Genomic DNA, 16,329 nt, shown 5'->3' on the forward strand with positions numbered 1-16,329 from the left:
TTGACCTTCTTTTAGCATGAATCCCACAGCAATATGTCAAAATATTTTCCAATTCCTTCATCAGAAGTACATTATTAACTTATAAAATTGCATGCATAGATCTACAAGAATCAGTTCAGCCAGTGGCCAGGTGTCTGAATTACAGAAAGACTTTATATGACAGTCAACAAATAGTCAGAAGTACACCTGATATGCTCACAGGGAAAATTCTCAATTGCTTCTTCTATACACCACACTACATGAAAAGACGTGTAAAATATGTAGTTATGAACATTGATTGGTAAAAAAAAGATAGAATTTTAATCTGAAGGCATGAATATCACACATAAGCAGTGAGTTGTATTAACTGCTCAGAAATACTAGAGAGATAGATCAGAATGATTTGATTACTATAGTGATTATTTAAAAAATGACTAGATAAGATCCAATAAAGTGAAAATAACTGGGTTATCATTACACTGATTGTTGTATGGTTATTATGTTGAAAAGACACAGGCTTCATAATCTTGAAGGGCAATGACAAGGGTTATGATCAGACACACTTTTAGTATGTCTATTAGCTCTATTTTATTCAAAAGTATCAATTACTAAAAGCTGTTCTTGATGCATAAGTTAAGCGAGGATTCCAAGAGGAGATCAAGGATCTTGCTTGTTTAAAAATACTAACTTTGCAATAGATCTTCTGTAATCAGCTTAGTATTTATCAGTCTTATAAAATTTATGATTAAGAATACACTCTCGTAGACCATGCGAGTAATAATAATAACAAATAAAAAGTTGTCTCAGAAGAATTGAAGCATTTCACAGGACTGACCTAATTTCAACCTTCTGCAAGCCAAGAGAATATCAATTCTGATACTATAATTCTGCAAACATTTTCACTTATTAGTTTATATCAAAATAGGAAATGCATATATATGCTTAACAATTTAAGCACCACTTTGCTATTAATTATTTCTAAAGTGTTACACAAAAATTCAGTTCTAATATATTAAGCTCTAGAAACTGGTTGAATATTATATTATATCTATGTGAATTCCACTTATATTTTTGGAATTTTAAACTGATGTCCCTTTACTACTGATCTATTTCAGATATAATAGTAAAAAATACATGCTGGGTTTGCTATTAGGCTGGTCAGGAACATGACAGTAACTTTTTTCTTTACAAAATATTGGTTCATCAAACCCAAGTTGTTTGGAGTAGAGACATATCAATTTTAAAGGTTGCTTTGAACTCAGAAGATTTTTTAAATCTTCCTCCTCACACATCCACAGCCAAATAACACATCCAAGTCCTGGGTCATATTGGCTTCTTTGGAAATCAGTCTTATACTGTTTGAAAATACAAACTGACACTTTTTTGTTCAGCTATAGTTCATCCCATGCTTGACTTTTACTTCAAGCTATATGCTTTCTTGCATATGTATTTTGGGATGTAACAGGAGGGAGAAGACAGCAGGAGGTGTATTGACAGTCCATCGCAAGGCAAAAAGTGCCTTTGAATAACTCTTTGCAAGGAGTTAGAGACAGAGAGAACAGGTTTTCTATCACAAGTGCTTTACTCACAGCAGAATGAGGGTAGCTCCTGTGAATGAAGACCCTCTGAGGGGACCCTCTGAGTTAGCAGCACTACCTATGGGGTATTGATTAGCCATCATCATTATTCTTTGAATAGAGTGCTTCAGCCAAAAGCCTAGTACAGCCAAAGCCTAAGAATAGGAGTGATTGGTGATGCCTCCAGAGAACTAAAAAAGATAAAGGGTGAACAGCACGAAGGATAAAGAATTCCATAGAACTAAAAAGAATAAAAGCTCTTGTCTTACTCATGATGGGAGGAGGAGAGACCTGTCTTCTTGGATTGTACTCTAGACACCATGGCTGGATGAGCTACACGTGTACCTTACATGCCTAGCTCCCTGTAAGTTTACTTCTATGGAACTTCACCTTCTCCTCCCAATGCCTTTGCCAAGCTCCTCCTGTAGCAACACCTACAGTCACCTCATGTTACTATTCTGGTTTCGGCTGCCGCCGGCAACAAAAGCGCCACGCGGCAGCCCCTCCCCCCGCCGTGGTGCGGAGGAGAATGGAAAGAAACAGGCAGAAAATTGGTGGGATGGGATAAGGGCAGTTTAAGAGAACAACAAAGAGAGGGAAGAGTAACAACAAGGATAGAGATAAGGAGAAAACACGACACAAACTAGCACAACAGACCCGATCTCTCGGACAGGACCGGCGCCCGCGCTCCCGAGCAGCAAGTGAGTTCCTGCCCCCCCGCCCCCCCCCCACCGGAACCCAGCATGACGGCACATGGTATGGAATACCCTGCTCTGTTTGGCCAGGTGGGGTCAGCCCACCCGGCTGTGCCCCTTCCTGGATTCTGGTGAAAATTAACCCTATCCTGGCTGAAGCCAGGACATTATCCACCCCTTATTCCATACCTTCTACGTCATGCCCAGGTCCCCCATTGTCCAGTTGATCACCACCACTTCTCCTGTCTCCAGATATCATTCCCTTAGTCTATGGATCATCACTCTAAAGTGTCCATTGAGTTCATTTAATCCATGACTTTGGGCTCCATCTGTCGTAATGGTCTTCCGTGGCAGGAGAGGTGATGTGTGGTGATGGACCGTCACTTGCTGCATCCGGAGCTCACGGCTGATGTATCTGGTGCAGCCCGTGCCCACAGTCTGCAGGAGATGTTGATCTTGATGAAGTTGATGGATTCCAGTTGTTGAAAAACAGGTCCAGTTCTATCATCGCTGTGCTCTGCTAGGTTTTCATCAAAAAAAGTCCATCCTTCTTTAATCTGGACGATTCTTACTATGCTACTACTGGTAAAATACATAACAATTATGACAGTGATAACAGACAGTGACAAGGTTATTTAACAATTAACTTTATACAATATATTTATGGACTATTCTCGCCCAAAATTATATCCCCATTAGCTACACATCGGACTTCCCCATCCTTCCGCATTACCCACCAGGTACACCCAGGTCCTTCAGCAAAAGCAATCCCGCAGACGGGCTTGCCTTTGCCTGAGGCAGGATTAACCCAAATCGTCTTCCCTAACATGTTCCGCATGTGCACTACAGGGACTTTATCCCCTTCTACGGGGCGCTGAGTTTTTGATTGGGCAGGACCAACCTGGTTGGTGGACCTTCTGGTGTTAACCAACCAGGTGGCCTTTGCTAAATGAGTATCCCAGTTTTTGAAAGTTCCACCCCCCATTGCCCTCAAAGTGGTTTTTTGCAGCCCATTGTACCGTTTGATCTTTCCAGAGGCTGGTGCATGGTAGTGGATGTGATACACCCACTCAATACCGTGTTCATTGGCCCAGGTGTCTATGAGGCTGTTACAAAAATGAGTCCCGTTGTCCTACTCGATTCTTTCGGGAGTGCCATGTCGCCACAGGACTTGTTTTTCCAGGCCCAGGATGGTATTCCGAGTGGTGGCATGGGGCACAGGGTAGGTTTCCAGCCATCCGGTGGTGGCTTCCACCATTGTGAGCACATAGCGCTTGCCTTGGTGGGTTTGTGGCAGTGTGATGTAGTCAATCTGCCAGGCCTCCCCATATTTATATTTTAGCCATCGTCCTCCAGACCACTGAGGCTTTACCCGCTTGGCTTGGTTGATTGCAGCACATGTCTCACATTCATGGATAACCTGTGCGATGGTGTCCATGGTCAAGTCCACCCCTCGGTCACGAGCCCATCGGTATGTCACGTCTCTTCCTTGGTGGCCCGAGGTGTCATGGGCCCACTGAGCTATAAAGAGTTCACACTTATGTTGCCAGTCCAGATCCAACTGAGCTACTTCAGTCTTAGCAGCCTGATCTACCTGGTGGTTGTTTTGATGTTCCTCAGTGGCCCGACTCTTAGGGACGTGGGCGTCCACGTGACGGACTTTTCTACCATCTGTTGCAGACAGGCAGCAATATCTTGCCACAATGGGGCAGCCCAGATAGGTTTGCCTCTGCGCTGCCAGTTGTTCTTCTTCCATTGCTGCAGCCACCCCCACAAGGCACTGGCCACCATCCAAGAGTCGGTGTAAAGATAGAGCACTGGCCACTTCTCTCGACTGGTGCCGCGACTGAGAGACGGGACACCGCTTGATGCAAGCAGGATGATCGTTTTATTGTTCTTACACACATACATTTATACAGATCAGAAGGCAGCGTGTTTTAAACTGATTGGTTAAGTTTCAAACTAGGCACCTATTGATTGGTTAACACAGTTGCTAATACAGACACATTCTTTTCCTAAATTTATCTAAACTAAGGCCATGCAGACACATTCTTTTCTTATCTTATCCAAGGCCTTGCTTCCTCCTTCAGGATGGCTCGGCACTATCTCTCTTCCTCTCAGGGTCAGGATGGCTGGGCACTAACTCCCTTCTTCCCAGGGTTTATGGCCCACAGGTTCCAACACATCCTCCCTCATCAATTGCACCGCGCTGGGGGTCCTGTTGAGGCCCACAGACTGGCAATGTCTAAAGCCAGCTGGAAGGCTTTCACCTCTGCAAACTGGCTGGACTCACCTTCTCCCTCGGCAGTTTCCACGACTTCTTCTGCAGGGCTCCATACAGCAGTCTTCCACCTCTATTGCTTCCCCACAATGCGACAGGACAAATCCGTGAACAGGGCATACTGTTTCTCATCTTGTGGCAGCTGGTTATACAGTGGGACCTCTTCAGCACATGTCACCTCCTCCTCTGGCGATGCTCCAAAATCTTTGCCTTCTGGCCAGTCCATGATTACCTCCAGAATTCCTGGGCGACTGGGGTTTCCCTTTCGGGAGCGCTGGGTGATCAGCGCGACCCACTTACTCCACGTAGCATCGGTGGCATGATGCGTAGAGGGGACCCTCTCTTTGAACATCCAGCCCAGGACCGGCAATCGTGGAGCTAGGAGGATCTGTGCTTCAGTGCCAACCACTTCTGAAGCAGCTCGAACGCCTTCATATGCTGCCAGAATCTCTTTTTCAGTGGGAGTATAGCAGGCCTCGAATCCTTTATATCCCCGGCTCCAAAACCCCAGGGGTCGACCTCGAGTCTCCCCTGATGCTTTCTGCCAGAGACTCCAGGTTGGGCCATTCTCCCCGGCTGCGGTGTAGAGCACGTTTTTAACATCTTGCTCTGGCCGGACTGGACCAAGGGCTACGCATTAACTATCTCTCGTTTAATTTGTTCAAATGCCTGTCGTTGCTCAGGGCCCCATTAAATCATTCTTCTTCAGGGTCACGTGGTACAGAGGACTTACAATCTGGCTGTAATTTGGGAAGTGCATCTTCCAAAAACCCACAACACCCAGGAAGGCCTGTGCTTACATTTTGCTGGTTGGTGGAGACATAGCTGCTGTTTTGTTGATTACATCCATTGGGATTTGACGGCGCCCAACCTGCCATTTTATTCCCAAAAACTGGATCTCTTGCGCAGGTCCCTTGACTTTACTTTGCTTAATGGCGAAATTGGCTTTCAGAAGGATCTGAACTATTTTCTCCTCTTTCTCAGAAACTTCCTCCACTGTGTCACCCCATACAATGATGTCATCGATGTACTGCAGATGTTCTGGAGCTTCACCCTTTTCCAGTGCAGTCTGGATTAGTCCATGGCAAATGGTGGGACTGTGTTTCCACCCCTGGGGCAGTCGATTCCAGGTGTACTGGATGCCCCTCCAGGTGAAAGAAAACTGTGGCCTGCACTCTGCTGCCAAAGGCATGGAGAAGAATGCATTAGCGATGTCAATTGTAGCATACCACTTGGCTGCCTTTGACTCCAGCTGATACTGAAGTTCTAGCATGTCTGGCACGGCAGCACTCAGCAGTTGTGTGACTTCATTCAGGCCACGGTAGTCTATTGTCAGTCTCCACTCTCCAGTAGATTTTCTCACTGGCCATATGGGACTATTAAAGGGTGAGCAAGTTTTACTGATCACTCCTTGACTCTCCAGTTGACGGATCAGATGATGAATGGGGAGAAGGGAGTCTTGGTTTTTACGATACTGTCGCCGGTGCACAGTTGTGGTCGCGATTGGCACCTGTTGTTCTTCAACCCTCAGCAACCCCACAACGGAAGGATCCTCCGAGAGACCAGGCAACATGGACAGCTGTTTAATTTCTTCCGTCTCCAAAGCAGCTATGCCAAAAGTCCACTGATACCCCTTTGGGTCTTTCAAATACCCTCTCCTAAGACAGTCTATCCCAAGGATGCACAGAGCCTCGGGGCCAGTCACAATGGGGTGCTTAAGCCACTCCTGCCCAGTGAGGCTCACTCCAGCCTCCAATACACTTAGCTCTTGGGACCCCCCTGTCACTCCAGAAATGCAAATGGACTCTGACCCTTTGAAATCTGATGGTATTAAAGTACAATGTGCAGCAGTGTCCACTAGAGCTTTATACTCTTGTGGATCTGACATGCCAGGCCACTGATTCCACACCGTCCTATAAATGCGGTCGTCCCTTTCCTCCACGTGACTGGAGGCAGGGCCCCTCTAATCCTGGTTAGAGAATTTGCTGCTCACTTGCTGTAAGAATGACTTGGAGGTCCCTTCCAGAGGATTGGAATCAAGATCAATCTGTCTGTCTGGTCTGGAGAGCTGACTGCTGGAAACTGGAGCAGCATTTTTCCTAGCAGAATCCCCTTTGGTGATTGTTTTACCTCGCAACTCACACTCTCGTGCCTCTAGGGTTGAGGTGGGTTTTCCATCCCACTTCCTCATGTCCTCTCCGTGGTCACGCAGGTAGAACCACAGGGTGCCCCGTGGTGTGTAGCCTCTGTATTCCCTCTCCTGAGCAGGGAAACGCTTGCCCCTAATAGGTGAGACACTGGCCCGTACAGGTGGGGAGTAGGACCTACTCTCTTTCATTTGCCGGACGTCCCGAGCCAGTTTCTTCACAGCTGAGACAAGGGAGGAAGAGAGACTTTCCTCATATTGCCGGAGTCTGACAGCCACCTCATCCACTGTTGGTGCGTCTTTACCTTTCCAGTTTACTACTGCCAGTGAGTTGGCATATGAGGAGGGTGCACTCCGCACAAACTTCCTCCACATGGATGCTGTGCGCTGGACTTCATCTGGGTCTGTGGGTAACTGGTCATCGTCTGGTTCACAGTAAACCATCTCCCGCACAGCTAATTCCCTCAAGTACTGAATACCCCTTTCCATATTGGTCCACTTGCCAGGATAGCATACAAAATCCTCACCAAAGGGGTACCTCTCCCTGACGCCTGAGAGAAGTCTCCTCCAGAGGCTGAGGACTTGTTCCTTTTTCCCAATGGCCTTGTCAATGCCCCCATGCCTGGCCAGGGATCCCAGCTGCTTGGCTTCCTTGCCCTCTAATTCCAAGCTGCTGGCCCTGTTATCCCAGTACCGCAGCAGCCAGGTGACAATGTGCTCGCCTGGGTGGCGGCTAAAATCTTTGCGCATGTCTGGCATCTCGCCCAGGGACAGGGACCGCGTGATGATCTCTGTCTCTATCTCCGGTGATGACCCTGGCTCATTGACATCCCTCCTGGAGCGATCTGCTCTCTTTGCATCTTTCGTTAGTTTTACGGTGGCGACTGCTACTGGCACAGGTTGGTCATTGGGCTCAGCCGCACTGCCTGCAGCTGCTGTGCCCGCCGGGGAAACTGAGGCAGAGCCTGCAGCTTTGACAGCGGCAGCGGTGGTGCTGGCGGGTAGGGCTGTGACTGCCTGCTGGGCTGGAGGGGCTCAAGGTCGGATGGGGGGGCAGCGCCAGTCTCTTCGTTTCCCCCTCTTTCCCCTTTAAGGCACTGAACAGTGTTAAAAAGGGCAGCTTTGTAGGCATGGGCCAGAACCCAGCACGTTGTGGTGATCTATGTCTCTCTGGAGTTTCCAGGGTGGCAGCACACTTTTTGCAGATATTTTACCAGATTGTCTGGATTCTGTATTTGTTCAGGGGTGAGTTTAAAAAACATTGGAGGTGCCCACTGCCCTAGGTACTTTCCCATGCTGTCCCACAAACCCAGCCACTCACAGCTATCCAGCCCCTGGGCAGGTCTCTGCATGATGTTCTTAACGACTTGTTTAACTCTAAACAAAACCTGCAACCCATTCAGGAGGCAGAACAAAAAGAGAGTGCTGGCCTGAGCATCCCATGGGTACTCAAAATTCTCAAAAGCCATTAGGACCAGCCTGAGGGAAAGAGGGGGGGCGAAAGAGTGGGGGAAGTTATCCCCTTCGGTTTTCCCCACAGATTGGGTTTGATTATTCACAAATTCTAAGACATAGGATCCGAGGTATGGAAAAGACAGCAGTGCCGCATGCAAATACAAGCCTAATTTCATGCACAGTGATGTTATCATGTCATAAGTCGATATCGTACAGTACAGCAAAATCATCATCCTAATCCTTTTTCCAGTGATGATGAGCAGCATGGCAGTAAACACATACTGCAAGTAAGGATTCAAAAACCACAGCCATCTGATCAAAGTCAGCAACATTTTTACCGGCGACTATTTAAGTAACACAGAAAAATGCGTATAACAAAATCTAACAAAATGTAAAAAAGCAGTTTTAACACCCTCTGCTCAGCCCTGCTGTTATACCCGCCCCACGCTTGGGCGCCAAATTAAATGTTCTGGTTTTGGCTGCCGCCGGCAACAAAAGCACCATGCAGCCGCCCCTCCCCCCGCCGGGGTGCGGAGGAGAATGGAAAGAAACAAGCAGAAACTCATGGGTTGGGATAAGGGCAGTTTAACAGAACAGCAAACAGAGGGAAGAGTAACAACAACGATACAGATAAGGAGAAAATATGACACAAACTCGCACAACAGACCCGCTCTCTCGGACAGGACCAGCGCCCGCACTCCCGAGCAGCAAGTGTGTTCCTGCCCCCCAACCCCCCCCCCACCGGAACCCAGCATGACGGCACATGGTATGGAATACCCTGCTCTGTTTGGCCAGGTGGGGTCAGCCCACCCGGCTGTGCCCCTTCCTGGATTCTGGTGAAAATTAACCCTATCCTGGCTGAACCCAGGACAGTTAGAAACAGTAAAATTTTCCTAGCCAAACCCACTGTAGTCAAGGCCTGTGCAGTAAGCAGCCATATCTCAAGAAATAAGCGAAGAGCATTTCTTGGGGGCTGCATAGATATCAGCCAAATCTTCCTGTAAGAGGGCACGAAGATATTTCCTACTGTGTCTTAAAATAAACACGAAGCAATAGCAGTGACTCAGACTTGTTCAAATACCTGTTTACTTCAGGGAAAGGACCTGAAGGGGAATTGTCATCAGTTTGTTTAAAATGTCCTGCTAGCATTGCTGCGGCAGCTACTGAACTGATTTTAACACTCTTCCACTACGTCACCTTGCACATTGTCCAAAATCATAGCTGGCAGGTGGGCTGGTCACCAGGACAGCCATTCAGAAAAACACAAGAAGGAATAATAATAAGGCTCAGATACTGCAGAAACAGGGACAGTAATTTGTTACCCCCTCTTTGAGACAGATAAAAGATCAATATGGTTTTTCATGCAAGATCCCAGACTTGGGGAAGAAAAAGTTTATGTGATATATTTTCTTTAGAAAGCTGTAAACCATCTGTGTAGTAGAGGCATTTGGCATTGTTAAACTATATCTTACTCCCTAAAGCTTCATCTCCTCCCCCAAAAAATACATCAAAAAACTTTAGAGAGGCATTAGGAATCTGGGCACCATCTTCCTCAATCTATTGATTCATAAACATTTTACTGTACTGATTACTAACACAATAATTACCAGGGGTTTAATTTCCATCAGAAAAACATTGAAGTTAGATACTGCCAATATTTAGCATTGCAAAGATATCACTTCGTATCAACCAGATTATTTCTTAACGTAAGTCTAGGACCACTACGTTACCACAGGTTCCTGTGATACAGTCAACAGGATCTATTAAATAAACAGGTGACTTCAATAAAACAACAAATGCATGAGATGATGCTGAGATAAATTCCCATCACAATATTTTCAGCCATTCCCTATGAAAACTGGCAGTGCTTGAATAGTGTCAGATTTTTAAAGCCTGAAATAGGATGCAGGAGAAGAATTGGATCGTTATGACACTCATAAGATACTAGATCTCAAAATGCTGCTGACTGAAACCATTGTGTTTACTTCAGCATTTTGGTATGATATTGTTTTGTAAAACCATGTTACTTTTTCCCGATATAGTTTTATTAATATTTTAAAAATATTTTTATGTAGTAATAATTTTAATACTGAATGAACATTAAATATTTGAGGTAATTATATCAAGGATTCTATTACCATGAATGTTTATTAAAGTGTTAATATTTGCAAAAATTATGTTTCAGCTTCATTAATAAGATATTCTTTTTTACAGTGCAATATTTATAGAATTATGATGGATTACTTTGAAATTTTAACAGGTACATGATACCTAGAGTCTCTTAGAAGACATGCCTGATCACTGTGACTAAAACGGCAGATGTTACTCTTGATTTCCAAAAAAACTCTCAGATTTTGCTTGCCTTCTCATTCAAGTGTTTTCTTGACAGACATGCTAAATAAGATTTCTATTTGGCTTTGAAAATTAATCCTACGGGTTTTTTGCAAGATACTTATTTTGAAGACAAGAGGAACCAGGTGAACATCGATATATTTCATCAGCTGTTCTGTATTTGATGTAAAAATCTCTAAAGTAAGTCCCATTAATGTCTGCAAGATTTTTTCCTTTAGTAACTATAGTGGTTAAAGCAGTTGACTTGGAAAAAAAATTGTAGGTGTAATATTTCACTCATTTTCATGTCTCTAGAGACTGACATTTATAATATGCCCATCCTTGATGATTTATTTTTAATTCCGTTCTTATTTTAATTTTGTTCTTATTTTCCTGAAGTCATACAATTTTATAAAAAATTCCCCTGCTCTCCATTTCATTTTTTTATGTAATTATCGTTGCAAAGGATGTTTGAATTGTATTTGAAAAGTAAATAGGTAAATAGACAAGTGTTTCACAATGATCCATTTCATGATGTTTCATGTCCTTTTTCACTGTTGGTTTAGCTTTGCTGAATCCCACCATAAAATAATATTGATAGATGTTGCTGTTTCAGCACTTAAGAACTGTAGAGTAAAAGTGTATTATATTAAGCATTGTAGGAATATCTAAGAACAAGGTTTAGAACATGTGTGGTCATTATATATAGATAGAATGCACAGAACAAGGGGGCTACATAACCTTACAGTAATACTAGCAAGATACAGTCTGTTCACTGTGGGTTTATTTATAAACATTGCAGTAATTATAATAATATTCCCATGAAACTCACCTATAACTAAATTGACATCTTTAAGGGGTTGTCATGTAATTTTTTTCCTTGTTGCACAGGCACTATGAATAGTTTGTTTAAGTGCAAGCAAACAAACAAAGTTGATTTATTTGGTCCTTTGAAGACGGTAACTCTCATGTGGGAAATGTCTGAAACAGGACAATCAGTTGCTGTCCAGATGGAAATGAGATTCTCTGTTGTAAAACTCAGTAACAGCAGCTTCAGCTGGATTCGATCTGACTCCTGCTGAATTCTCTTAATGCAGTTGGCCTATAGTGTTACGTGACCACCTCAGCACCTGTATGACCCATTGTCATAGATTTTTCTTAATACACATGTAAAACATCTCCAAATCTTAAGTATGTACAGAATACTGTTCAACGTGACCATTTCTGCATCTGCAGGGAGTTGTATTGCTTAATTACAAGTCTTTCACCTATGTACAATTTGATCAATTTTGTAGCAGGAACCACTTAGAGGAGTCTCTGGGAGAAAGGGTTAGATTTTGGTCTCGGGATGCTAGTTAACATAGATAAACATACAACTTTGTCCTTGCACAGAAGGAGCTGCCTGAAGGGAGTTTTCAGGGCATTCTGATATTCCCACCTAGAGAACTCCTGTACCAATCAATCAAGTTGTGAGACTTGCTAAAAGTTCTGTTAGTAACCTAGTACCAAGTCGCTTCATTTTCTCAAACCTGTCCGTTATCTTGCGTATGAAGATGACTGGCTGGGGAGTTCCTGGACCACATGGAGAACCAATTTTCCTCAGGAATATTCAGGTTTTACTTCTAAGCTGTTCATCTGGAATATTATTAGCTATTTTTTTAACAGATTAAACAGTCTACAGCTATAAGTTAAGAGCACACACGGGAGAAGCACTGATACCTCATCCCAGCATGGTGTTATGGCTGAACAATGCCCCTGTCCTCAACAACCTACAGGATCTGCTGGATCTCAGAGTATTTCCAGATGCTGCTATTCATTCTTTTCTTCTTTTTTTTTGAACTAGCGAACAGATAGAAGGACCATATAACAGTAATGTGATTCCCTATGTTGTGAAAGATAACTTTTTCATAGGAGCACTGGGTTTTCAGTATATGTATTATCAGTTAGCTTTTTGAGCCTACTGTAAGCTGTGCATATATATCTGATAACAATCCCTGGTTTTACTCTTCTAGCAAAATTTACGATAAAACTGTTAATAATATCAAGAAAATAAGCCTGACATCCTGACATGATGTTGTAGTTTAACCCAGCAGCCAGCAGCCAAGCACTAGACAGCTGCTCACTCATCAGTCCCTTCCCCCACCCAGTGGGTTGGGGACCAGAAATTGACAAAATCAAAAATTTGTGGGTTGTGATAAAGACAGTTTGATAAGACAACAAAGGAAATAATAATGTTAATACTACTAATTGTAATAATAATATAATAATGAATATGCAAAATAAAATATATACAATACAATTTTTCTCACCACCCGACAAGCAATTCGCAGCCAGTCCCCTAGCAGCAATCGTGGAACCCCACAAATCCTGAATTTTGCTAAATTTCCTAAAAAGTGAAACTCCCAGACAAAAGAGCAGTCAAACTCATGGAAACGAGAAAAGCCAAAAAACTTCCTTCCCCCACATCCAACCCCCATTCCTCAACTAAAAAGGACATCCATGGAATGGAATATTTCCATTGACCAGCTTGGGCTAGCTGCCTCGCTATGCTCTCTTCCAGCTCCTGCACACCTGCTCATTAGTTGAATATGAGAAATTCAAGAGCCCTTGATTTCCTAGCAACAAATAAAAACATCAGTGCTATCAACATTTTTCTCATACTAAATCCAAGACACAGCAGCTACTGGGAAGAAAATTAACTCTATCCCAGCCATAACCAGCACACATGAAATTATGTTTACATTAAATTCTAGACCGCTAAAAACTGGTTTTGTCTCGACATTGTTATCGCCATCTCTTGCTGGCCTCTGGAAGGAAGCCACCACAACGACCTGCAGGAAAGCGCTTGCGCACAGAGTAGCCCGTGGACGGGCAGAAACGGACTTGTCTAAGCAGGCAGCACGCATGACAGGAACTGCACTTATGCAGACATGCTCTGCGCATGCGCAAATGCCCCTATAAAAGGGCAGCACATACTCCTCGCCGCCCTCTTGCTCTCCTTGCCGCCCTCTTGCTCTCCTCGCTGCTCTCTTGCTCTCCTCCTCACCGCCTGGCTGCTGGGCTCTACTCTCGCCGGGGCTCCACACCTGCACAGAGACTGAGCCGACTAGACATCGCTGGACATCGTCGAATCCGTGGTGGTGGTAACTGATCCTCCTCCCCCCCTGCACTTTTTTTCCTTGCCCGCTGGGGTTTTTCCGACTTTTACCCTTTTTTTTTTTCTGTCTCGTCTTCTTTGCCCCCCCTCCGCTGCCATCCCCGCCAGACCTCCGATTCCCGGTTCACCGAAAATAAAGTTTACAAGGTTGCACGGCATATGACTGCGTTTGCATCTTAATCTCGTCTCCTGGGATGGCATCGAAACCTCCCCGATATCGGATCGGGACATTTTTATTGGTGTCAAGTACAGGATCCCTGGAGTGCCATGCCTTCTTGTTGTGGTGCATTCTGTGATTGCCTGTGAATGAGGGTGAACGAAGTGTGAGGAAGGCGTGAATGGCGGTTTCTTGTTTCCTCTTATCATGAACTTGTGTATTAGTGTATGGTTTATCCTCCTGGGAGTGAATAGGGGCAACTTGCACTTTAAGGTGTGACCCTCTCAGGAAGATATCCCCTTTGTAGGAAGGAACTTTGTGCTAACTTTGTATATTAGTTTACGGTTTGGTCTCCTGGGAGTGCATAGGGGAAACTTGGACGTTAAGGTGTGACCCTCTCAGGACGATATCCCCTTTCTAGGAATTTTTGTAGGAACTTTATGGGAATTTTGTGCTTTAGATTATGTTTTGGCCTCCCGGGAGCGTATAGGGGAAGCTCGGATTTCAAAGCGTAGCCCTCCCGGGACGACATCCCCTTGGTAGGAAAATGGCCACCCAGCAGGCAGCCGACACGTGTGACTACGCGTCCTCGCGGGCTGAGGAAACAGACTGTATGACTTTCTAGAGGCTCACCGAGCTCGCCCCTTGCTCCAGGGGCAAGGCCGGGCAAGGGATCATTGGTTTCGGTTACAGAGTGTGGTAGACAGAATGAAAGTGTTGCAAAAAGAAGCCAAAGATAAGAGGGGGAAGGCAAAAGCGATCATCTGTGCGGTGTTAGGGGCAAGTTTGGCTGCTGTGTTGGAGGAAAGGAAGCAGAGGTTTGGTCAGGCTGAGGCGGTGGTAGATTCTCTGCAAGCGGCAATAGAAACGCTGCGGGAACAGTTGCGGGAAAGTAAACAGCTGCTGGAGGAGGAGAGGTGCCAAAACATAATATTGAAGGAAGAGTTAAGGAATCAGCTCCTGAGGGAGTCAGACTCCTTGGCGGAAACAGAAGTAGCGCTGGCAGAGAAACAGATACGATTGATCTATCCCCAGGGGGACTTGAAGGGAGCAAAAGAGACCGCAGGCAGCCCCCCCCACATGTACCCGTTGGTTAAAACGGAATTCGTATATGAAGACGACGGTGATAATCGTCCCCAGGTTATTACTAAAGAAATCCCTTTTGCGGCAACCGAATTGGCAAAGCTGCGAAAAGATTTTGTGAGAAACACGAGAGAATCGGAGACAGAATATGTCTGGAGGGTGTCCCTGTCGGGGGGGGGGATGGGATCTTGTTGTCGGAAAGGGAAGTGGAAGGGTACTGGGGCCTGGGCATGTTCTTAACCACCAGGGATCGCCGAGCCCCGTGATCGCTGACTCAGAGGGCTGCGTACTGGGCGGGGGGGTTGAACCCTCTGGAGAGGGGGGATCCCCTGGCCATAATGGGCACAACAGATCAGTTGCTGGAAAGTGTGCAGAAAGCATCTTGCCTTCAGATGATGTATGATCAGGAGATCAAACCGAATCTGAGCTCCCCAATGCTGCTGCCGGCAGACCCCAAAAGAATGACTCCCCTAATACGGGGTCTTCCCGATTCCCTGAAACCTATAGGGATCCAGCTGCAGGGGACAATTCAAAACACTCCCAGCGAGGAGAGAATCGCGGCTGCGCTGGATGGGGGGACAGCCCCCGACCGTTGGTGGCCGGGGAGGAAAGTGTGGATGTGGGGGGAGATAGCCCAAGAGCTGATTAACTGTGGGAGGAAATACGGACCTGTTAACTGGCCATATCAAAGGGCTGAAATCAGAGCCATGCGAGCAGCAGAGCGAGGGAGTGGGAAGTCGTTTTTCTCGGAGAGAAGCCCGGATCTGGCCGGGAAAGAAAAGCCCCTGAATCGGCAGGGACTCTGGTAGTTAGGACTTCAGAAGGGCATTCCCCGGGACCTCATGGATGGACTCCGGACCAAGAAGCTAGGACAGCTTGTGCAGAGATGGTCAGGGCAAGGAATCGCTTTTGCGCCAGGTCCTAGTGTCCCACCCTTGGTGAATGTGAGGGGGGAACGAAATAGGCAAGAAGCTGGTGGGAAACTAAATCCTCCGCCCCCCCAGGGTGAGGACGGGAGGCAGAAGGTGGATGTTTGTAAGACAACTCACCTACAATAACAAAGGGGATTTATTGATTACGGTGGCAGTAGGGCCAAAGAGGAGACCGGTAACTTTTTTCGTTGATACTGGAGCGCAAATTACTGCGCTAAGCCGGGTCGAGGCAGAACAGTGTGGAATTTCGGTCCTGTCCAAAATCCTGATAGTTTTAAACGCCTTAGGGAAAACTCAGATAGTGCCCATGACTCCAGTGACATTATGGCTACTGGGGGAGGAAGAACCCGTGGACACCATGGTAGCTGTGGGACCTTTCCAAATGAACCTTTTAGGTATGGATGTTTTAAAGGGTGAACAGTGGCATGATACCCAGGGAAATTCGTGGTCCTTCAGTGTCCCCCAAATTAGACAATTGGCTAAAACCCCCAGCGCGAAGGTGCATCTGCTACAAGCGGCGCCTGCCCTCCCCCCTT

The 16,329-nt window shown here is 45.7% G+C and overlaps 1 pseudogene; it reads left to right on the forward strand.

The window, feature by feature from the left end:
- LOC142361495 (uncharacterized) overlaps positions 1-15,919 on the forward strand; it is a 45,057-nt pseudogene extending 29,138 nt beyond the window's left edge.
- The last annotated feature ends 410 nt before the right edge of the window (positions 15,920-16,329 follow it).

Source organism: Opisthocomus hoazin, chromosome 5 (assembly GCF_030867145.1).
Source record: "Opisthocomus hoazin isolate bOpiHoa1 chromosome 5, bOpiHoa1.hap1, whole genome shotgun sequence".
NCBI lineage: Eukaryota > Metazoa > Chordata > Aves > Opisthocomiformes > Opisthocomidae > Opisthocomus > Opisthocomus hoazin.